General features: G+C 26.2%; 1 protein-coding gene across 6 annotated transcripts in view; it reads left to right on the top strand.

Moving 5' to 3' along the window:
* Positions 1 to 27,619, top strand: part of LOC132922309 (leucine-rich repeat-containing protein 24-like) — a 153,868-nt gene that overhangs the window by 85,935 nt on the left and 40,314 nt on the right. For 3 of the 6 annotated variants that reach the window (XM_060985764.1, XM_060985763.1, XM_060985761.1), the window contains one exon: positions 1,863 to 1,899. The exons of the other annotated variants lie outside the window; for them this stretch is intronic. The gene's annotated coding sequence lies outside the window, so the exon portion shown is untranslated. The remainder of the gene's footprint in view (positions 1 to 1,862; positions 1,900 to 27,619) is intronic. 6 annotated transcript variants of the gene reach the window in all.

Below are 27,619 nucleotides of genomic sequence, written 5' to 3'. Positions count from 1 at the left end.
CGTGTAGGAACGTGAAATATAGTTAATAAAGTCGGCAATTAAAACTGAACTAGAAAACAAACTGCAAATTGAATATGTATTCCGCTCTATGAAATTGGCGGGTGCATCTTTAAGTTCGTTGAAATAATATATGTTAAGGAATGATATATAATCATTATTATAAAAATTATTTCAGTACAATAGTATGTATTTATTTGTACAAGATTCTTTACTTCATAGTTTTCGTTTTCGCTATTTATACGCAAATTGAAGAAATGAATACCTTTAAAATAAATAATCCATTAAATACGAGTTCAACAAGTTACTATCCAATTATATAAGTCTGTTTACGTATGAAAATTAATTAAATAATATTTACGGATTGTCAGCATACTTACGATGAATATAAATTATATTATATTTAAATTTGAAATCATATGGAATTCTATTTTATTTTTCAATATTTTATACTATTCTGAAAGCTACTGCAAGCTCTCAGCATGTGCCACTGTTATTTCCAATATTTCTTCGATGAATGTTTTATTGTTAATACTTGTAAAGACTTTATATTAAACAAAAAAAAAAAAAAAACATAAATAAACGACTCATTCTATTTTTGACAATCAATAATAAAAACTATATTTAACTATACTGAATATTGTATAATACACCAGTTACCATAATAATATGTTCACACTTATTTTATAATAGGGAAATACATTTTTTTAAAGATTAAAAAAATTGAAAATTGTACAAAGAATGATTATACAAAATCAAAATAAATAAATTAAACCACTGTATTTGCGTATAGTTTTGTTTCTAATATTGATATGCATTTTATATTAGTTAATTTTGTTTTAGATGAAATATTGATGATCAACTAAATAATACTTAAATAATGGTTCTCTTCAATTGATTGAAAGTTGAAATCGCTCTTAAAACAAAATAATACAAAAATGAGAACTATTTCTAATTAGAAATTACTTCAGTACTCATTAGAAATCAGATAAAACTGATAAAATACAAGTAATTTATTCTTCAAACTTGTAGCTCTATTGTTAACATGTACAAAATGTACAATACAATATAATATATAATATTCAAATTTGTATTTTATAAACTGTATAGTTACAATATGCCATTATATAGTACATCGAATACATCGTATAGTCTGTAAAGTTTAGATTATAATTAAATAATTAATTAGTTGATAAGTCATTTGTAAGTTTTTGTAAACACAAATACATAATTTGTAAGTTCAGTCAACCCTGATTATCTCCAATAGACATATAATTGCCTGAATGGTTAATTCACTAATTATAATTTTAGGATTCAATAAGCTTACCTAGATAAAATTTAATTTAAAAGCTGCCTTGCTTTCAGGATGTTGGCTATGAATATAACTTTTAGGTATGGTCAGAAACTATCAGATTCTAAAATTATATATTTGTGCCTACACAAATACGTGCAGACTATTTATAGTGAAATTATTAACAGAAAAAATCTATTTAAATAAAATTATAACCTATACGTTAATACAATTGTATTATAATCGTACATATATATATATTTATACATACATACATAATTTAAATTAAATGCTATAAGAACGTATTGTATAATTTTTGCCTGCCATCAGATAGCATGGCAAATGCATTTAAATACTAAAAAGGATTATTATAGACGTGTTCCTTAAGTTGCATTTTTTTGATAAAAAAACATTACAACTTTAGAATGCCGTTCTTTATTTGTACAGATTTTTAAATTTTACATAACATTTAGTTTTATAATTTTCAATTCGATTTAATTAAGTCTTGATGGTAAAAATAAACCATACAATAATATATATATATAACAATAAATAGATAAATATTATTTTTCAGATTCTAAACGGACCTTTTATTACATATACAAAAAACAGTAAGTATTAAACGAATTTTAAAACTTTTTATTATTCATAAGTTATTCCATTCACTTAACTAATATTTTTTTTTCATTATTTCTGTAAAATACCTTATTTATTGACTAATAATTTTTTTCTTAGCTTAAAGTTATTGCTTTATGTATTTACAACTTCCCATCAAATATTGTGTTTTTGATAAAATACTTAACCCACCATGTTTTTATTTTTTTTTTATATATATAATTATACATAATATTATATATTTGATGCACTCGACAATCTTTATATTATTTATCTAATAAAAAAATTATTTATAGCATCACTAAATGTAACAAACTAATATGTACCTGACAAAATCTATAGGAAACCGTCAAGTCGGATCTCTGATAAAAAACGGGATATGACCCACATAAGTACGAATACATTTCAAACTTCTTATCCGGTCTTATTTTGAGGGATTTCCAGATCAAGGAGATTCTATGACGTAGTATTTTTAGTGTCCCTCGCCGTTTTAGTCGTATTTTATTTTTTTATTATAATTTTGGGTTAGAAACAATTTTTTTTCGATGAAGAACCAATTGAAATTTTTGGGCTTTAAATGTAAAATGTTTTAATTTAAATCATTTCTTACAAAAAAAAAAAAAAATAATAATAATAATATTTAAAAATTGTGAACTAAAGTTTCAATTACAAATGTATATATTATTTTATTCTAAATGTACCTAATACAGTGTTTTCAAAAACTGTGGTCGTTTTATTATTACGTTTTACCGTTGTTTGAATGATGATTAGTTAAAAAATATTAAAATGGATTGAAAATATCTATTACATTTATACTATAATATATGTAGCCATGTAGGTTTAGTGTACACGAATAGTTTTACAATGAATAGAATATACAATTATAAGACTTCCATTAAAAGACGATATTTTCTTTAAATATAACAGATTTGACATATTGTTAAAATATTATAGCGTACATACCGTACAGCTTTAGGCACTTATTCTACTATTTGAGTAATTTTTATAATAAAAATATTATATAATTATATCAGTAACAAAGTATTTCGAGTTTAGATTACATAGTACAAGAAGTATATTATATTATGATAATCAAACAAACATAGGTACACATTAACGATAAATCATAGTTAAAATAATAATTTATTTTTAATATCAAACAAACCATGATGAATATATATATTTTAATAATACATTTTCAAAATAATAAAATTAAAATACCTTTGGTTTACTATACTTTTTATATTATTATTTTTATTATTATAATATTATAATTCAAGATTCATTATAGGACTTAAGAACTATATTTAATATATAATTATTGTGTTGAATTTAAATTAATAATGATTTTTGTTTATTTTTATATGTATATTTTTCTTTAATGGTTAAGGTATAAATCTTTTTACCATTAAGTTATGTTAAACAACAGAATTTTATTGTTGTATAAAAAAATGAAACATCATCGTTAGATGTAATTTCACCTCGTGTATTTGATTGATAACAAATTGAAACCAACGCACCATCTTATTTTACTTCATACATTATGCATAAGTATATTTTTATTTTACTATAGAAATGTATAATGATACAAAGTTTTTGCAATTTGTTAGACTTTACTTTCAGAAAAAAAAAAATTAAAACTTTCCATCGTTTGGTTGAAATACAAAACATTTTTACCGATTAATATCAATTAATTCCATTATGGGCAGGTAGACATTTCTATCATTATTATTTCCATAATAAGTTTTGGCTAATTATCGGAAATCGCTGCAAAAATGTCTCTAGAATGATCTCTTGAAAAGTACCGTAAATATGTCAACAAGAGAATAAAACAATGTAATTTTATTCATAAGTACATATTTCGTTTTAACTAGATGCTTAAAGGCTTAAAAAAATATAATGTCAGAAAACGTTAAAATTAATTACATTATAATTTGTCTTGCATTACTATGATTCGTGATGATCGGGATTATTTCAAATAAACTTAATGAATACAAAACTAATAACGATAAATACCTTGATATTCAAAATGTTATTAAAATTTAAACAGTGAATTGTTAAAATGTCAAATACATTAAAAAAAAAATTCACTAAATTGCTAATAAATATCATTATAAATACCTACAAACAGATAAACAATACTAAAACAATAATGAAATTCGGTGATCTGATGCACAGTATGAAAACGTTTTAAAAGCAAAATTAATATTAACATAAATCAAATTACACAATATTATTTAGTCCACAGTATTGCAATATTCTATAACATTATAACTTATATTATTATTATTTGTTAATCGCAAAATAGACGCATAACAGCATATTATTCTGAATATTCATAATGATATAATATAGCGTCTCTTAATTGATTTAATGTTTCCTCGAGTTTAAAGTATACATAATATCGCAAAGTTAATATACAATTGTAATTACATTATCGATTTGCGACGGCAGCGGCGGCGGTACATAGACGAACAAAATCGCTGTAACAACATCACGGCTATAAGGGTATACAAAACAATGGATTCCCGACCGACATAATATACCATTTATTGTATTAGCTCTTCTTCTATTTGATCCCGCGATACATTACTATAAACATTTATATATATACACATATATATATATATATAGTATATGCGAAACTGATGATATTGCTTTCTCGGCGAGCGCACGTGCGTGTGTGCAGTTTTCGTATATATAGACAGGTTACCGTATAGTTGTAATAATAATATAATATACCGTATACCGAGTATACACTATACTCGGTGAATACAAATGCACGACATTAGGTTCGAGACAAACTCAATTTAAAATAGTTTACGTACAAGACGATTACAACTATTGAGGTGCCATAAATTGACTCGCACAATGCGTGTATAGGGTATTATAGGTATATTCGCCACGCGTTCGAATGTACCGCAAGAGCGGACCGCCGCCCTGCGGTGGGTAGACATTTATCACGGTAGGTATAAGAGGCGATAGTTGGTATTACCGTTGACCAAATCATATATTATACATAACATAATGAACTACCCATATAATGTATAATGTATGTATGCGATCGATGATATCGCCATGTGCAGTCCACGGGGTAATATATTATTTTTAAACGCGACGCCGTAATTTTCTAAATTTTTTTTTATTATTATCATCATTATTCTGAACGGAGCGATGGCGTATTCATTTTTTGCCGAATGACGAGTGCGTGTTGTTTTTCAAAAATTGTCCGTTTTTGTCTGTCTCGGGGTTTTATAGCAGTAAAGGGGCTTTGATCCTTGGCTTTCAGAGTAGTTCCAATTAGAAAACCGGATCTAGTTTGTACTAACTTGAGGAGATAAATAATCAGAATTTTTTATTTTAAATATTATTATGGAAAAACGGGAATAAAATTCCCTGTAACTACTTTTTAATAGAATTTTTTTTTTCTGATTACTTAGCGGCTTGTCGATATTAATTTATAAGTTAATAATTAATTGTATTGTTATCAGCGTGGCGTATTTAGAGACCTTTTGAAGTTTAGAACCCCACTGTACGTTTATCATGACATTAAAAAAAAAAAAAAAAAAAAAAACACTAAAGAATTGTTTTTTTTTTAATCAAACAAAGGCTGGAAAAGTTCAGTTTTAAGTATACAATGTTATTGTTTTAAATAATTTTATAAGTAGTAAGACAATTATATTTTTATAATTTTTATTGTCTTTTTTTATTAAAAAATGCTTCTAGCATCAGATTCTTATGCCATCACTATTTAATAATTTAATTTCCATAAAGAGATCTTCGCCTCCTATACAGCCTAAGACCACTGAATTTTATCAGAAATAATATTATAATTATTAAAATTTTTATTATACAATACCTAATATACAGCAAAACAAACTTTTTGCAGTTTTATTTAATTCTGCCTTAAAGGCTCAAAGGCTCAAATTTTAAATTAATAAAAACAAGAAATACCAAAAATTCTATTTACGTATTTTTTATTTAATAAGTACGTACGGTATGTAGGATAGTGTGACAGTTAACAGTATTAATTTGTACTTTAACAAAATCAAAGTTTAAGCAAACAGCTATCCGTAAAATTAAAAATGGTGAAGTATTTAATTATATTATATTTACATTAAATAAAATAGGTAGTCCAATAAAAAAAAAAAAATGTTTTACATAAACCATACCCTAATTGACAGATAACTGTATTTCTTTTCATTTTTTATAGTTAAAGCTATAAGTAATTTATCATATATAAAATCAATATAATCACTTGTTTGAAGCAAATATAAATGTATGATAAAAAAAGCCAATTATAACTTTGTAGTTGATGCTCAAATCATAGAAAACTAACTACTGGGATGGCAGTGACTATTAATTATTAAGTTGTCTATTGTATGAGTATACCAAAAATGTTGCTGAGTTCGTAAATAAAACACAACAACCACATCACGTTATGCACCCATGGGGGTGTATTTTTCATATATTATGGACATGGCCATAGAATTACAAATCAGCTCATAATCGAGAAACAATGTGGGTTGGTATATAAAATGGGAGAAAAACACAGATCACTACACGGTTATTACTTATATTTAAAAACACTAATTGAATAGTGGTATTATGTGATAGGATGTTAACATTACAATCGGCCATTTGCGGCCAAATCATCATTGTGGCTCGAGGGTGAAGTTTAACGTGTATTACGCAAATTAAAATACAATCACATCGAATGAAATTTCGAAATCTAAAGGTAATGACCGCAGATATATACATTAATCGATTAATCTATACTAACATGACAGCATGTCCTATACATCAATCATAATATGAATATATTATATTATATCACATACATAACTCATAGTCCAGTAGTGTTCATCTTACTATGCTATACTATTCGATTATTTTATTGACTAATCGATGATTAATTTCGTGTTTTTTCGATGATTAAGGTACATTGATTGAATGATTAGGTTTAGACTTCATTTGTTTATCATTTTTTCGGGGTATAATGAATAAAAATATAATCTCAAAAATAATTAGTTGTGTATCGGGTTATACGTTTGCATAAACTCGATTTCACTATACGAACATTTTCCGAGAGCGCGTGGGTAGAACTATCGCCAAAATCCTACGGTATACGGCGAACCGTCCAATTTAATCATGTAACGTTTAAAACGAAATTGTTGCTTTTTCGAGTATCATGCCCTTTATCCCGACAATCTCCGAACAAGAAGCATTTTGTTCGCCATTTTTAGTATATTATACCGTTATATCCATATTGTTATACTTATTGGAGTGTTCGTAAAATCAAGACCTGTACAACGGAAAAATATAAATAAATCATTTTACTATTTTACATTGTGTTCTTATTCAAACCAAAATTAATAATAATTATAAACAACAGTTTGTAAGTGTAATGAGTGTCGAGTGACAACGAACAGATGTCAACAACAAGCATACGATATATTGATATGTCCCATATATTAGCGTGTTGCGCGGTAAAATATTATTAACCCCTGCTTCCCCCCCCCCATTCATCACAAAAAAACCAAAGGCGGAAAGGTGAGAACCTTTATTAGATATAACCAGCAACCGTCGTCTCTAAAATCCCATTAATAAAAATTAAAATATGAAAATCACTTTTCATATTTTGAAAGTTTTGTTTAAGCTCTGAGCCATAATGGTTAGTCCCGTTTTTTTAATAAATACCATCATCCTGGCATACGGTACGAACACATTATATGACGATCATGTCTATACAGGTATATACCGCACAAATTGTACACACGGTTATTATACTATAATTATGTTGTGGCTCGGATATCAACTGTAATTTAATAGCAATACAAATCATATACGCGCTCGTCGATATAATATATATCGTCGTTATTACTGTAATTCGGATTTCAGAATATTATTGGCGCTTTCGCTGTAGAATCCATTCGACTACGCGACGTTCCTGGCCCCAGTTTCGTTGACTGACAACGGGGTGGTGCAACGATGAGCGACGCGCACCGACACTATACGTATATACATATACCGACGCAAACATACAATTAAAACGTAATTTTACTGGGCACCACATTCGTTTGTCGTTTTGTAGTAAATGTCCGCATTCCATAATCATTTGCGCAACCTATACAAAATGTTCTACGGATTCAACACTAATTATAGATAATCTATTAATACACATAACATATATACCCGGAGAAATCGCCGATTGACGAGAATCGGGCCAATATATAATGTATATATGCAGTTGCGGTCAAAGCGAATAATTTGAGCCGAGCTAAATCTGTTTTTTTTTTTTTAATTTAATTACATTGTCTGGACATACAATGCCGACGTCGCGTGTGCCCTGCAATTGACTGCAATGTAAATGTTTAGTATTTCTTTCGGAGAGATAAGTACTAAGAGAGGTAGTACGCGTAGATGGTATTTTTCTGGACATGTGCTCTCTTGTACGACGATAACGATAATCGTTTACATTCACTCACGTCGGTATCCAAGTAATGACTGTATTTCAATAGTTGTATAAATATTGCAATATTGATTTTGATATCTCGTAGACTGTAATAATATAGTGAAGATAATAATTTATATACACGTCTTATTGACACGTGACAACTTTATCAGAAGGTATGCCGACGACATCCTAAGCCGCAGATATAATATAAAATGTCAGATCAATTGAAATTATACGATTCAACGGATCGGTCAACATTTTATACGTTTCGTTACTATGAATTTTTTTATAGAAATTATTTTATTTAATATTTAAAAAAGATAATTTAAAATATTATGCAAAATTTGAAAAAAAAATTCAAATAATATTGAATGTTTAAGTGGATTAAATTGTTATAATACAACGAAATTTTATTTTATAAAATATAATAATATAATTTATTATTATTTTAAATTATACCAATACTATAAAAACCAATAGCTTAATCAAAATTATAATATAATATATTGCTTTTTTTGTTACATTCATATTGTATACATAATATTGTATACACAAAATAAATAGTTGTAAATATTAATTAAAAATAAAAAAAGGTTTAAGTCTTTTATAACACAATTACCCATTATTTTTGGTCATTATGTACAATGGCTAGACGAAGAGTAAAATGCATGCTCACTATATTTTTCGTTTAATAATGAATTTATTCAGATTCTGATTTTTGGAATTTTTAATATACTTTAAGACCATAATTTCAAATTCTTGAGATTTTTTCTGTTTTCATTTGTTGTAATACATACTTCTATTTTTCAAATGAGAACCCTCCTTTTTTACTGTAAATTATTTAGTGAAAAGTTTTTTTTTTTTTTTTAATTTTGTTGTACTTAATTTAAAATTTAAACAAGTGATTCTTCAGCTATTATCATGTTTATACTAAAGACAATTGTTCTTAAAAATGGTTAACCTTTAAAAATGCTCTACAAAAATATAAAATACCTATGTAATATAGAATAAAATATCGGAAAATTGTTATTAAACTTAGAAATTATTATAAGTGATTATTGTTATTTAAATAAATTAGTAGAATTTTCATTTATCATAACACTCATAATATTATCTTCTAAACTCATTATCATGAACTTATTATCCTTAATACACGAAGTTAAATAATTTTAAAACTACTCGTTAGGTTTTTAATTTGTGTATGTCAACATAATTAAAAAGGAGCTTTCCATTCGAAGAACAGTAGCTTGTATCTCCACAGCAACCTAATAGAAATATTAAAAATCTCAAGAGTTTAAAAATTTGGCCTTTAATTATATTTAATAATTCCAAAAATCATATTTTAAATAAGTGCCTTATTGAACACGAAATATTTAGTAATCATCATGCTTGGTAAATCATATAATATTATATAATAAATTATGATGTGTATATATTTCGATGAAATTAACTAACAGCGTTAAATTGACGTAGAACTTTTTTTGCACGTTTAATTTATTCGGATAATATTATTATATAAATCATTTTTTTTTTTTTACAGATCGTAATTTCTAATTATTTAGTTTATCTGATAGGATTATATTTATTATTAATAGTAAACAAAATACTAACAAATGAATTGCTGTCCATTCAGTCGATCCTAATAAATAAATTGATTTTGTTTATAATTTAAATGTTTAAACGTATAATGTTAAATTAATATTTTTTTTTCTTTAATTTAAAAAATATTCATACCATGATAATTATACTCAGTACTTACTGTAATGAAAAATTGAATGCCTATGATAATGCAAAATACCATACTATATAATTGAATATTAAATTTGAACTCCAATTAAGTTACATTCACTTGTCGTATAATTATTCAGGGGGAAAAATAAAAACCAAAACATTTTGTTTTAAATTTTATCAAAACATTACGTCTAAATGAAAGTTATGTAATTCTGGAGTATTCTATAATGTATAAACTCTTGGATTCAAAGAATTTAAGCGAGGATTTCGTTTAAAATGAATTGTATGAGGTGAATTGGTAGTTACAAATCCATTTATAATAAATGAGATCCTTACGCTGATTATGAATTACGAAGATTTATATCTAATAGCATACCTTTGTCCTTTTTAGTTCTTAAAATTAGTCAAAATGTCTAGCTTTTAAGAAATTCACTTGGAATTATCTTTATACAAAACTTTTATAAATTATTTAGTCAGACCCAAAAATCAAAACACCCAATCCAGAATATTATTAATATAGGCACAACTGGTAAAAACATAATTGTTTATGTGTGTATACTGTATGTGTAGAATAAATTATTTATTAAAAATAACATTCGAATATTATTATTTTATCGGTAAAGGCATTTTAACGTTGTTGAACTATATAATATAATGTCAACATTGTACTATATTTACTACTAAAGTAATCTATTTATAAATACGTATACTTTTCCCAGATATTATTTCTTTCTTAATAAATTCAAAATCTGAGATAAAATGTTATTTTATAACAATAAATTAGTTAATAATAACAATTTATAATTTAACGGCAAGAATAATAATTAACAAAATTAGTAATTTTAAAGAAATTTCTTTTTAACTTTATTATTTCTACAATTTATTTGTGAAACGACTTATAATTATTTATATATTAAATATATAATTTTAAATCGATTTTTATTAAAATAACACTTACACTTAGAATGAATAAATTAGAATAATTTTTCGTGTTTAACTCCAACTTTATATACTATTATAACTAATTAACTATTTTATAACTATTCGTTTAAAATTCAATATTTATTTTGTTATTGCAAAGTTAACACTAAAAAATATCCTACTCTGAAATATGAAATTCAAATAAATTTAAAATTTAAAAAATTTAAGAAATATTTTTTTCTCCAAAAATGTTGTTTTGCAATAGCATCAAAGTATTATATAATATATTTTTTTTTAAGTTAAAACTCAATATATTTAGTGTAGATTACATTTAAATAGATCACCTTTTATACAGTATCTATGTAATATATTTTACTCGATATAATATATAAATATGCCGATAAGTAACGACTTATACACACATCGACTGATTAAAATTATACATGTAATAGTGTAATTCGCTTGACTCAAATATAAATGAGTTCAATCACATCGGCTCCATTAGAATATAAAAGCAGTCAATACTACAAAATATTTTATACGCAGACATTATAAACAAAACGTGATTTGTATGTTGAACTAATTCAAATTTATTACAAAAATGTTTTATGTAAAAGTGGTTTGTGAGTTTGTGTTCATATTATATTGGTTGGGCATTTTATAATATGTAATATATCTAGGTGAAATAATTTCATTTTATACTATAATATTAACTATACAATACTGTTAATCTTTAAAAAATAATATATTTAGTTAAATATAATAACTGTAGTTTAATACCATAATACTCTGTGTAAGTTCAGAGACGACAAAGAGTAGGGAAAGTGGGACATCTGTCCAGGGTATCGCGCTTTTGAGAATATTTGAAAAGCTTCACGTTCATTCTTATATAAACTCACAAAAATCTTAATTAAATTGTTGTTGTTTACATTTAAAATGATTTAAAATAAAAATATAACGGATTTATTATGAATAACGAGTTAGTTGTTGTATTAATAAATACAACTCAATTCGCTAAAATTAAATAACCTAATAGCCGGAAAAAAGAATTATACCATTAGATACTTATTTAGGTTTTATGTTGTTTAATATACGTGAAATATTATTTTATTTCAAATTAAAACTTGTATAATTTGAAAAATTATTTTACAGGTATAGACAGATAAATAGGACTTGAGTAAATCGGTTTAAGAAATATAATAGTAAATAAGAATCTACATTCATAAATCGATGTGGATATTGAATTGAAAAATAATGATTATTATTAAACGTTATGATATTTATACCTATATGAAAAAATTGAATAAGAAAAAATTAAACAAAAACAACACTTACTAGCAAGACATTTATAAAAATATTCACTTTAAATAAATCAAGAATAATTAATTTTTAGTAAACAAACATTATAAAATATATAGAAGTATTCGTTGTATAAGTGTTGTACTGTTGTACTTTTGTACATATATTAATAACTATTATACTAATATTATGATTATTTTATGATTTGAACAATGAATATGTTAATAATTATCTATCCATTTTTTAAACCAACCGTTTATTTCCTTATTTTATTTTATTATATGTAAATGGCATTAAGTTTAACAATCTCTCCTATAAGCTGGATAAGACGTTTTTAATTTTAGAATCTCTATCCGGTGCCTTTCATCGTTTAACAACATACGCAATGTACCTACTCGATAAAAGGTTTGATATTGTGCCAAATATAAAAATAAAAGGTACTATACATAAAATCCAGACGTCGTTTACTGCGAAAACCACTTGTTTGCAACTGCGTTATAAAAACATACTTTGTAAATGTACCTTTTAAGAATAATATATGTCCACCAGATTGTTTTTGTTATAATATAATAATATAAACATCGTGTTATTACATTAAAAGCTTTTTACCAATATAGCTTTATGACATTATTATTGTTATAATACTTCAGAAATCAACATATATTCCTATATAAAATATTATAACCTGAGTAATATAATATATTTTTTTATAAATATCTACGGTTGGTTTGAAAAAAACCTTTCCTCAAATATATCTAGTTTTACTGTGTTAATATATATAATTTTATACAATTATTTTATTTATTCAATTAATATATTATTTGTCTTATTAACCTATTTAACAACTAATAATATCCATTAATGTAACATTTTGGTAAATTTACAATATATCGATTGTATTAACAATTCAATAGGTTCGTGATATAATTTTATGTTCGGAACAAGATAATCAGAAATAAAATTACCCGTTTCACAACAAATATAAACGCAGAACCCTACAATTCTAACGAACCGAATTCTATACTTCAGTATAAAAGACAGAAAATACAACATTTTTTCTTAAAACACATACATACTCACCATACGTGACACCTACCATGTTACACCTAATTCCCACAGCAAATTATGCGCTCCTACAGGACGGACAAAAAAACACATACGAAATAAAAGAGGTGAAATTAAATAAATAATATTACCATTTTAAATATATAATAATTTTAATAAAACTTAACAATTAACAACGCCATATTATTATTTTTATCATTAAAAAAACTATCAAGATACTGCGGCGTCAACACCGATTTTTATTCAAAATATTTAAACGTAGCTAAGTAAACATACAGATAAAATAAGTTTATATTGCGAGTATAATTTACGGGTTTCAGAACCGAATTTCCACGAAAAAAGGTCACAAATTAAAATTTATAGTACTTTATACTACTAATAATAAAAAAACCAATAATAAAATATTCCAATAAAAACATTAAATACCTACCTACCTAAATAGAAGTTCGACTAAATAATTCAAAAAAAAAAAATAAAAATAATTTTATCGGTAATCCAATAATATACTACATTATAAACATAATAATATGTCCTAGATTATAATTTCTCTATTCAAATATTTTTCATTAGTGCATATTATTATTTGAAATAGACTTTAGAAATCATAAATTCAAATAAAAACACCGTATTACTTAGTTGAAATGATTTTATATTCTCGAAACATTCTAAAACCGAAATAGAAATAAAATATGACGATAATGTATAGTTTATTGATGATTGTGCCATTCACATCTTTCTTAAAACTGGCTTATATTCGTAGACATGGGGTACTTTACTAACGTTGATCTATATTCTTCCCAGATTTCCAAAAGAAATATGGGACGTGTATGAACAAACACTAAAACAAAATCCACGCACAAATAATGCAGCAGAATAATATATATATATACCGTAGTAAATTTTAAAAACTTTTAGTTGTCCGTTGTACACAGAAGTTCTTTGATCAAATAAAAAAAAATAAAAACATGATATCCATTAAATTATAATTCAGACAATGTCTGGTCCCATAAGAATACAACAGCTGATTAATAAACGATAGGAAATGTACCAATGAATATTACAGACTTTAACAACTATAAACCATAAAGTACCCACCATAATATAGACAAAAACGACATTTCAATGATGTACTTTCAGGCAATAGTTTATTGCAAATAAGCTATTGCTTGTAACTTAAAATCTATTCCGAAAAATAACAAATGATTTAAAATGTACGTACGTGATTTATCTATAAATACGAGTATATATTTTATTACTCATGTAACTCATTCATCTTTATTAATCTATTTTGTTATGTAATTTTACTGTTTATGTATTACATTACATAATTTACGTGAGAATACAAAAAACAGAACATTAAAAAGGACGTTTAAATTAAAGGTCATTGTTAGGGATGTTATTATCGAATACTTTATATGAGGACCTTTTTTCGAGGACATTCTGCCGTAATGCTCGACTTATGACTAATTAGTAATTATAAATTTACGACTATGTAAAACGGACCAATAATGTAGGCCTGTATAGCCGCTATAAATAAGAAAATAAATACTAGAGTTGATAAAATTAAAAAACTATATTATTCTACAATTATTGAAGAAACTTTATATAAAAAAAAACGACAAAAAAAAACTCCCACACTATTTAATTTCAACTTTTCGTTTTATTAATTTATTTTTTCAAATTTCTCTAATCTATATGAAATAAAAGCCTCCAAATCAGTGGGTACCTAACTTATACATTTAACCTATATATTAACAATTATTGTCAGTCTACATAATGTACAGCCACATAATTAACTAACATAATTTTAAAGATTTTTATGTTTGTAAAAATATAAACACATTTATTTTTTACATTGATCATGAGTTATGACATAAACTCTGAAGAGTGATGTTAAAGTTTTTACTTTGTGACGGGAAAATCTAGTGACGTTCCAAACAAAAAATCTTTTTATTTATTATAACGTTTATAATATTTATACTAGCATACAGAGTTGTCAAATATTTCAGGTACTTACTGAATTTTGTTGATCAAATTCTAAAAAAAAAATTATAATCTTCACTAAAATGAATAATCATCGTATCTGTATTTTATGAACGTATTATGTTATTATTATATACATAGTGTATATTGTAGTATTTATGTTATTTAAGATAAATTCCAGAGAAAAATTGTAATTCTACTTTTTTTCTTATTTTATAGAATATAGTACAAAATAGGTATATACTTTAAAATTAAAAATAAATTAAAGAAGAAATAAACGATTCAATCATTTTTTGAAAACTTTTGTAGTAGTTTCTTACTTTAAATCAATGTATTCGTGAAAATTGAATATAATAAATTGGTACTATTAAGCAACTTTTCAATACGGTTCGTGTATTATATGTATTTTATTTTTACTTTGCTCTTACAGTTCAATTAACACATTTCATTTAAAACATAGAAATAATGTTACTGGAAAACTTAAAGTTTTGTATTTTATTGGTTTATTTTGGCTTGAATACAATAAGCTAATGTCAGCCTATGATTATATATCAACTAAATGTAACTACTTTGAAAGAAAATTTCCAACATCAGTTTAGCGCTGTTTGTATGATACTATTACTTTGAAAGAGCAAATTATTACTAAAACAATTTTTAATTTCTTTAAAATATAAAGAGGTCATGATAAAAATTATATTAAATACAAAGTGATTCACTAAACATGCTAGCTCCCTTTTTATTCGGTAATGCAGTTATTCAAAATCTAATTTTTAAATTATAAAATATACTGAAAGACAAACTACACACGTTTTTAAATTCTTGAGATGTTTTTTATTACTGACTCAGGGATTGTCCTGCGGAGATACTAACTTCTGTTTTATAAATGACAACCACCCTTTTCTATTATAAGCTTTTTAACAGATACCTATTTTTCTGAAAATATTAATGTATCAAAATTAAAATTCTAACGAGTAGTTTTTGAGTTATTTAGCTTTTTGAACCGAGGGTAATATGTCAATGATAATTAGTTTGAATAATATAAGGGCTGTTGTAATTTGATCATTTTAGTAATTAATATTAAACTATATAAACTACATGTAATAACTTACTACATGAACAATTTTTAAAAATGATCTTAAAGATTTTTAAGTACCATAAATAAAAATTCAAAAAATCAGACCCAAAATAAGTTCATAATTTGTAAATATTAGCATTTCCTTAATTTGGTGAATTTAACTAATAAATAATAATAACCAAAAGTTCGCATATAACTTACTTATAATTCACTACTGTAGATGCTGTGAATAGTTTAAAATTAGTCTAAATATCTTTTAAAAATTATTATTGAATATAGAAAATAATAATAAATGAAAAATGTTAAATGTTAAATCTATTTATTATTACATTTTATGGAATATCCACTTCATATTTGAGTATCAGACATATTATATAGTATTTATCACATAACATTATTAATATTTCATAAAAGGAAAATAAATATGATATTAAAAAATAGTACCTAATACCTATCTAAAAATAATATAAAATTAAATAGTAAAAAGTTTATGTATTGTATTACGAAAATCAGTGTATTATACTTGATCAATATATTGTGGTTTATTTCAGATAATACCTAATTGTTGTAATTTAGAGTTATTATTGGTTAATATTTAGTTTAAAACAAAATAAATAATAACTAAAATAAATTAAGGTAACCTTGTTATTTATCTAGTTTAGTAAACAACTGAACTTCAAATACTTATATAAAAATCTTGACTATGTGTTTTTATATTTTTAAATTGCTGTGATTACTACTAAGTGTATAAGGAATTTTTTATTATGTAGGACAAAATAGTTACAAAAAAAAAACTATAAAATAAATAAAATATTTTAAATATTTTTAAATTATTTTATAAAAAGTCAAAATACTTTAAAATGATACTATGTTTACAAAAAGTAAATAAAAAATGTTAGGTGGAAATTTCAAAGGTACGGTTTCCCTGCAGCGTCAAAGAGTGGAACAGCACGACGTCATGACGCCGCGTCTAGACGCTTATTACTATGTCCGGTCTGGTAATAGTTGACGTTAGACGCCACGTCTGGACGTTACAGGGAAATCGTATCTTTAGTCTACGAATTTTCGAATCTAAATTCCAAAAAAAGAAAAACAGTAACAGATTATGTCGAACACCTATGCTGCGTAAATTTTCTCCTTTTTTTATATTTTAGTTATTTTTTTACAACTAAAAAGAAAATTGATGTGATTTTTCTATTTTTAACACTCGAATAAATATCTAAATTAAATGATATATTAGTAGCCACGTTCAATAGTTAAGGTAATTTTTTGCTCTAAAACATGACAAAAAAAAAAAATATCACAAAATACTCTTCATGATCTTATTGTAAAACCATTATTTTTTTATCACGTTCAAAATCCAAATACTGGTTGTTAATTATTATCTTTAAATATAAATACAACTATTCTATTACAGTTCGTTTAATGGAAGCTCATATTTAATTTGTATTATTTAGTATCATAAATGTAAAATAAACTTTAATGTAATTTTGAAAATCAATAAAACAGAAGCTAATTTACTCTACCCTTTAGTTGTACAACAATAGTCTATAGTTGTTTACTACATATTAAATAAACATAATTTAAACAGTTAATGTGTTTCCGATCAGACATAGAACGATATATAAACATTATTGCTCTTGATACGATCTCACTATCTACCCAAATGTATCATTACGATAAATGTACAATGAATTGTATCACATTACGGCGAAACACCTTATTCTTTAGTGCTGTCCAATAACGTGATTTTAATCTTAATAGCACGCAAAGAGTAAAAGTTTAATCAAAATTTGAAATCTCCGCAGTTTCTATTGTTTTCAAACAAATTAGAGCACTTTATTGGAAAATACGGATTTAAATAAACTTCATTGTAAAAATCCCCGTTTATAATAATATACTATCTAGTTTTTAGCAATTTTCTTACAGCATAATGAATATTGAACAATTTCACATTATAAAATACAATATACATCCAATTTCCAGTTGAATGGGTATTATATAATGCTTTTAAAGTGCATTTAAGTTTAACACCTTATAAAGTGTTTAAAAAATATGTGCACATGTCACATTCTTAGATAGGAAAAATATCATATCAGATATTATTTTTATTGCGTTTTAAAAAAATACAAGATAAAATATGTATAGTTTTTATATATTTTGATCACACGCCATAATATATTTGAAAAAATGTACATTACCAGTTCACTTTAGGACTCTTCCGTGACACTATTTATACCAATTCTAATGGGCTAAATAAAGTAAAAACGTGTATCTCTGAAAGAGAAAATTCCACACAACAAGCGAACAATAGATAGTATAAAATCTGCGTAGATGTGAAACGAGACCGACCGGCGACCATATATTTTATGATCGCAACCAAACGGGAAAATACCACCTAGAGAAATCTCAGATGGCACATGTATGAAATAAACGCGCTCATTTTAACCGATTCTATCTCAACATCCAAATGCATTCTAGAACACGGCTGTTTCTGTTTTCCGAATCTTGCAAAGTACTGCAACTGAATCGAGATAAGCGAAAGTAATTCCGTACTATTTTACATTAAAATAATACGTTTAGTATGCCGTATAAACACACTGAACAGCATTAAAACGTCCACTTGATTTTGCGTTTTTTTTTTTTTTTATCAACATAAAAATAAGACCATCTAGATGACTGAATAAAATTTTACGTGTTTTAAAACTAACCTAAAATGTAAATAACCGTAAGAGGTCTAAAAATGACTTTCGAAGCACAAAAGTTACGTGCACCATTCAGATAGGTTGTCTTTAAATCTGCCAAACTCGCTCAAATTTTTTCACTGTTAGTTCAATGTTGTTCTCAGCAAAATAATAGTGAAATATATTTTAAAAAAATACCTCAAACTTACTTTTTCTGTGTTTAACTTACAATCTATATAGAATATAGATATGCTGGGTGGAAACTTTTTGATCTTTTTCACTCAATGATAATAAATAAATAAACATACACGTTTAAATTCTTAATCGTATAATCAATAACATATCACTGCGCTCCGAATGTAAAAGTATTACAGTAAAAAATAATTTACTATATTTTACGATTTACATGTGAAAAAAAATTATTTTCAACTATTTAAAAAAAAAATCTCGTAATAAGCATTTTCCTATATTATGCATAAGAGTTGTTTTTATTATCTGGGATAAAATAGTGCTACCTGCTGGGTGGGATTAATTTTGTCACAATAAAGTGTTGAAAATGATTCTTTTTAATCCTATACATTTTTCATAAAAACAATTCATTTAAATATACAGCCATAAAAGAAATAATTGACTTCATTTTTGTATTCAATACATTTTAAAAACCAACATAAATTACCATCACCTCGTCGGTGGTTGGGCAACTGAAGTGGAAAACACTCCGTTTTGACTCCGCGTTATCAGAGGCGTTATTAAAAATAATATTTTTCCAACACTTCTCATTGTGACAGAACTAATCCAAGATCAGTCACGATTTACTAATAAAAAATACCGTTTTTACAGTACTCGTCTAATCCAATTTCTTTTATGACGCATATTTACGTAATATTTAATACTGCCAACGAATTGGCAAAAAAATTTCTACCGCGATTTGAGAGAAAAAAATATGCATGCAAAGTAGACGTTGTCGTATGCATTTCTTGATGACATATCATTATCTAGAGATGAAACACATAGATATTTACAGCGTAAGTACATTTTATCGGCGTTTAACGATCAATATGTTTTTTTACTGAGTATGGGACAAACAAAACTATAGACAATATAATAGTTTATTGAATATACCAGATCTTAGCATTCGATAACATGTTTCCGTGATCAACAAAGCGTACAATCTCGGATAATAGTGTTTTTGATGTCGGAAAGGACAAAAATGGTTATACACTTTATTTATGAAGAATTGCTTGTTTTCCGTTCCACAATTTCTAAATGTAACCTTACAGTCATTCACCTTTTTTTACACAACATGTTGTCAGTCCTAATCCGAATATATTTTCTATTGTACTTGAAATAACACTTTACAGTTTCAATTTCCAGTTACAAACACAAAGCCGAAAAAAGCTTTTCTCATATTAATATAATAATCTGCGAAGCCGCACTTTATCGAAATATATATAAGTAACAATCCTAGTTATCCTAGTTTATCAGTTGAATGATAAATAGCTTGTTCATTACGTCCAGATTTACGCAACTGCGATCGGTGCACGAGCAACTGGCAACAACAATTTAGGGGCCCGATATTTTACGTATTTTTCTTATATAACATTCATACATATAAATTGTTAAATGTACCTCTATTTATATTTAAAATTAATGTTCGATAACCGGACGCTAACCAATTGTATACAATAAATAATAATGATTATTTCATCGCCTATTTTTTATTCAATCGCTGTGCTTGTATATTCGAAAAAGATCAATTATTTAGGAATAGCGACGATTATAATAATAACGTTTTTAATAAACGAAACGTCTCAGTGTACTACGATATGGTACTCTGTACTACTGTATCGTACTTATTTAAAAAATGTTTTCTTAACATTAATTTAAATTTAAGACAATATATTTTGAAGTGCTTTGATAAGCATATACTATATACACTAAAATTGAATATAGTTTCTCAAGTATGGACTAACACACTTGACCTAATTTGTTTTATTTAGGTCTTTTTGTATAGGAGACTTGAAATTTAATACGTCGTAGACCCAATAAAACTAAGTATTGTAAAAATATGGTAATGAGATATTGATATACATTTCATATATGCGAAAACTGAAATTTCTCTTCTGAAAAATTACACAATTTGAGTTGTCAATATTTTATTATTTTATAGTTTATAAAGTTTGTATTTATTCACCGAATATAAATGATTCAGGTAATCAAAAATGGCATCATATTTGATGATTTTATCAACTATAACTAGTAGTATATAAATTATATGAACTTAAACACAATTTGTATATACATCAATTATATAGTCTCCTCAATGTCTCATACGAATGAACATTAGGTAAGCAGCAGTGCAAAATATTTACAAGTGTTTTTAAACACTAGCCTATATAGCCGTGTCTATGCGCGTATATATTATGCACGACTAATAATTTTTGATATTATTTCTATTTCCAATTTTAAAATACATCACGAGTGTTTGATAGCACAGCAGATCAAAGAGTGACTATACTGTAATATAATATAAAATATATTCTTGGAATGATTTCTGATGCAAATACAAGTTTTCGCTGAACATTTTGGTTTCTCTGTGATGTTATCTGGAATACCAATGCGCGATGTGTTTTTCATGCAGCCGAGCGGAAAATGGAAATTATTACTAACTACATCATCAATGTGCTATACAAAATTCAAACAATCGACTACGGTGATAAATTACGAGCGCTCGCGCGTGCGTGTATGTATGTGTGTGTGTGTATTATATTCGCTGCTGCTGTCATCGTCGAAACGACCGCAGGCTGCGTAGGCAACATATTTTTTACATCCGAAGACGACGATCATTATCGTTTATTTATATATCATCGCGTGCTCAGAACGTATTTATTTATATTTCTACTCCGTTCTCGTGAGTCATTTTACCGCTCTGAATCAATACCATACGCGACGGTGTACTCGCGGTGGTAACGTAACAGACAAATTATTAAAAATCGCGAGTCATATTATAAAGTATTGTTTGCAGTCCCTTAAAACGTAGACGGTAGACATTATACGTAGCGTTATTATAAACAATAATTATTATGGTAATACGTCGCTTGGCTGTATTATGCTGTTTTATTCGAGAGGAGAACAACAAGTCGCGATGCGAACCTACGTGTGTGTGTGTGTGTGTGTGTGTGTGCGTGTGTGCGTGTGTGACTGGGTGGGAACTGGTCGAATCGAAATACGAAAAATATAATAACTCATATTGCGCGCATAACAACATATCATACGACTGTAACGCATCCCATTGTTTGCTGCAGTAAACCGTTCGGCCCTACTGAAAATATTGCGTCGCTCTTGATTTATAATCCCGCAATAATAACGGGGTTTTAATGAATATGTTCTTTCTGGCCCCAACAGTAACATTTAAAATACGCGGCCGTATAATAATAGCTGTATTATATTATTATTATTATTATTATTATATATGTGTGCGTACACGCGGTATCGTTATAAATCGCACCGTAATTACCACACTACAGACGTACGTATATATATATATATGATATTATTGTGTAGGTGTACACGGAAACAAAATGTCCAAAATACCGCTGGTCGAGAGCAATTTTACGGAAGCGTATGGTGACATTCGAATTCCGCGTACGGTTTTTCTCGGGATCTTTTTGTTTTGCCAAACGTGTGTTCTACGAAAGTGACAAGTGTTCTATATCGATAGGTTTAGATCGAATAAATTATATTTAAACCATTAATGTAGAAACTTTATACATTGATCGGTCGTTTTACAATTTCATATACCTAAGTATTAAAAAGTTGAATCTTTCAAGATTTCAATACATTTTAAATTTTAATAATTTGTTTATTTAAAGATAGCAATATTATTATTATTATAGTGTTTCCTAACCACTTCTCTCTCTCTCTTTTTTTCTTTTTTTTTTTTGTAATTACTTATGTTTTGTAATGGTAATTCTTAAAAAAACAAAAGGTCAAATTTTAATAAAAGTTTTATCCTAGTAAACTAAAAAATATATTTACAAGTTACATTCACAAACTAATTTTTGTTTATAAATAATTTATTTATATTAGCACATTAATTTATAAATTAATAAACAAAACATACAACCTCTTTTTTATTTAATGGTCAAAAGAGAACAATTTAAACAGGCTAAAAAGTAATGTTAACAATAATGTTGAAGTTTCATATAAGATAGAATCGCGGACCATTCCTTAAACACATTCAACCAATGCAATGATTTATGATAATAAACTACACGTACTGTGCTGTGATTAAAATCATCAACATAAATAAATACATTTTTGTTAAGCAGTTGAGTTGGGGACAAGCTTTTATCATCAGTGATATAATATAATATATTCATGTATAAAAAGCTGTATTTATATTTTTGGTTATTTTCTAAGCTTATTTTTTCCTAATTAAGTTGTTAATTCCAATTTTTATCATAATAAGTACATTAATAGAAATATAGGCAAGTCGATACCGCTCTGCTGTACTTAAGATGTTGAATGGATCACTGTTATGGCCGTTATGGGTGACTTTATAGAAGCTTCACGAATACCCTACACACTTTAAAATACGTAAAATTAGTTTTTTACGGCAAATCATAAAAAATGACGCGGGCCATATTACAAAAAATATATATATATCAAATATTTCATATTTTTTTGCTTGAAAATTATTTCAGCAACACACCTGAAAATGCATTTGAAATTTCAAAATCTGAAAAAACGTTTATACAAGGTTTTTTCAAAAAAAAATACCTAAATTTATTTTTGTTATTTTAGCCATTTATATATATAGAAAGGTTCCGTAAGTACGATAGCATATACTCTATTAGATTGTAATTCAATAATATATCATTGTATACGAAAAACGATTCTGAACAGAGACAGTCTATTAGCCTATATAGTATATATCACTATGTATAATTAATGATATATAGCTATTTAAGTCATTTATTTTACTTTTAGTATTACAGTAAATTAATATAATTTTTTCCAAAAAGAATACATTTATTATTAGTGTTTAATAATTACAAATTACAATATTATATATTTATAAATATCATTTTAACTTATATAACACATAATGTTCTAACATATTTCTGTAAATACCATAAAACAGTAAATACATTCATAATATATATGTATCTTAAAATAAAATTAAAATGTCATTGCGTATGGTAAAATTCAAAATAATATAATAAAAATAAAAATTTTAAGTAAAAATTTCGCCATTTTCCAGCGTTTTTTGAACTATAACAAAATAATTAACATCATTATTTATTGTTTAAATAGGTAATTTCGTCCAAAAATAAAACTTAATAAAATGTCTATAAAAATAATTTTCATTATATATTTTTTTGGGTTTTATGGTTTTAGTATGAACTATTTTTGAAGACATTTTTAAAATGTATATATAAATAGAAAAGTTTTTATGAATTTCTAACTACCGAATAACTTTCATTTTTTGCGATTTTGACGAATTTCGTAAATATTCTAATTTCAAACTCATATAAAGAAAATTGTGCTTTTGTATTTTTAATATTTTTATACAAGCATAAGAACAATTTATGTGGGATCTTGTATTAAATTTTCAAGAATTATGACCCAATGAATAATTTTTTATTGTCATTTATAGAAAAAAATAAAAAATTGTTGTTTCGTATAAATAAGAAGCTTAATATAAATCTTTTTAATCAATTTTAATAATTTATATTCCTCTACAGGAGACACATTAAAATTAAAATCAAACTTCTGGATTGTTTCGTCATCCCCAAATTTTATTTTGAGAAATAGACCAATATCTACGTCGTATAATTTAATATGCATTTTATACCTAATATTAGCAAACCAATCACGTTTAGAATTTTACTTTTAAAATAAATTGACAACCAAATCAGAACATTTTTCACTGCCTATTTTATGTCAAGCCTTTATTACATTGATGAAAAGATCAACTTGCTATCTTAAGTGCACAAATTGTTACTATTGCGATACAATATATATATATATATATAAGTCAGTAAAGTATAATGTGAATGTACTCTAGCCTTTGGTTTTTTTTTGTTATTTTTTTTTTTTTTTGTTAAAGTAACAGTTAAATAAATAATGTCGTCCGAATAGTTATGGCACGAGTTAATCCCTCAGCAATTCTCGACCACCCGTTTAAATACGAGTTTTATTGCGAATCATTTATACTTGAACATAAGTGTATACGGCAAACGACCAGCGGTCGTAAAGTTGATGGCATCAGGATTTTACCTGCGAGACACAAAAACCGTATTCCTGCCATACATACGCGATTCAGTTAAAATTTAAAGACGATTTTCGAAAAGTGTTATATTATTATTATGGTCTTATCAAACGATACAGGGGGTTATAGGGCGATATTGTTTAAAATCGTAAAAATGTAAAGAAAAAAATGGCCATAAAATCCGTCGGTAAATCTTCAATGTAGTGTGTTGTATAAGTGCGAAGGTTCGGTGCCCAGAATGATATTTTTCACGTTTTTTTATTTATTTTTTTTTTTATCTGGTATAGTGGTATATCTGCCATCTGGTATTATGTATAATATAATACATAATACGTTGTCTGCGCGGACCACTCGACGTTGTTTGAGCTCGCTTTTTATAATATGTATAGTGTAACGGAGAACCTTTCGTTTCCCCATCCGTCCGGTGATGCGTATCGGTTATAACTTCACGCCGCCGCCGCGCCGTCCCGGGCACCAGACAATATAAGTGTTTGATACTGCTGCATGCAGTTTGTCCTCCGGTACGATTTTCAGTCTTATACAGCTCTATATCTCGCTTTAGGATAAAAAAAAAAAAAATAATAATATATAGAGCATATTTTAGCCTATTTTTCTGGATCATCCGTAAATAGATAGAACAAAGTAAAAAAAAAAAGAATAAATAAAAAAAAAAGAGAGATCAAAGAGCACAAATCCGACAGTTATAAAAAGTCATGCAGTGGAGTATAAATTTTCCAAGCAAATGCGTTTACCGTCGGGATGGACTACCGGGCTACTATATGTATGAAGTAGTCCGTTATTAATATTTTACATGCGCTTGAAACGTAGACGTAATAATAACCGTACATTTGTAAATTCAAATAATAATAAATATTTTTACTATGTTCTCTGCAGATACTTTTGGATTGTTCAAAAAAAAATTGATTAACTACGCTATTATCCTTCTGCTCAACCCCCACACCCAAACCTACACAATGTCACAATAATCGTCAAATTTCCAAAAACTAAAAATAGAGAATTGTTGTTGGTTACCATTCCGCATCTCTTATTTTGCATTTATAATAATAATAATGAAATAAAATAATAATAAAAAGTTAAGTATAATACCAACCGTTATTGTAAATAATTTACGCTTTTGTTCTTGTAAATTTTCATCTAACACAAAGATGATTTCATAATGAAGCTATAACACTATTTCAAACAGTCGATGCGAATTTAAGAGTGAATATGAACGAATTCAACGAACACATTAAATTTTTCTTTTACTTGTAAATTGTAATTATAATTTCTATATGCCTTTAATAATGATTATTAATGAAATATAAATTAAGCGCAGAATGTACGTTGCATACTACATAGTACATAGTATATTTTTTACTGTTTCTTAGGTTTTAAATTGTAATCGACAGCACCTACATGGGATTATAATTTCCATTTAATACCTATGCTTTTAAAACCTTTAATGTCTAAAACTGTATGTACCTATAACGGTTAAAAAATGATTTACATTACCGTGATTTGTTTGAATGTTTCATGAACGGTTGAATTTTTAGATTTAAATAATAAAATATTCTACCATACAATATTAAATAGTTTGAATGTATAAAAAGTAATGTTTGTTTAAGTATATTCTCGTAATGAAAATATCGAACGCATTCCTACCAAATGAGATTTTTTTTTTAGTTTTTTCAAACCAATCAACTAATAACTTACACACGGCGCATAATATAGCAATATCGATCACTCATCAGTGTACATTTATTCATCAAATATCAACGATATTTAATACTTCTCAAGAAATTACAGAATGTAAAAATCAGTAAGTAATTTAAACCTCAAAATTTAACTTTATTCATTTTATACCCAAGATGGCAAGATGTATTAAAATGAAACTCAAAAGTTGTTGCTTACCTACCAAACTAAAATAGTGTTATAAACAAAATAGGTGTTTCAAACAAAGGCTTTACTTGCAAAATAAAATAGTGTTCATTTGCATTTCTTAGATTCTTTTTATCCTTAACAAGTATGTTATTGAAATTGATGGACACTCTTCTAACACGTGTCATTACTCATTACATTTGATTTTCGATGACGTACAATTTTAATGATATACTTAACTATTTTTTGAATTAAAAATCTCCTTAACTACCTATACATAAAAGCATTCACTGAAAATAGCAAGTACCTTAATATTAAGCATTATCTTCTATATTTCTTAATGATT

The sequence above is a fragment of the Rhopalosiphum padi genome, chromosome 2 (genome assembly GCF_020882245.1).
Source record: "Rhopalosiphum padi isolate XX-2018 chromosome 2, ASM2088224v1, whole genome shotgun sequence".
NCBI classification, from domain to species: Eukaryota; Metazoa; Arthropoda; class Insecta; order Hemiptera; family Aphididae; genus Rhopalosiphum; species Rhopalosiphum padi.
This window is presented reverse-complemented; position numbering and strand designations above follow the sequence as displayed.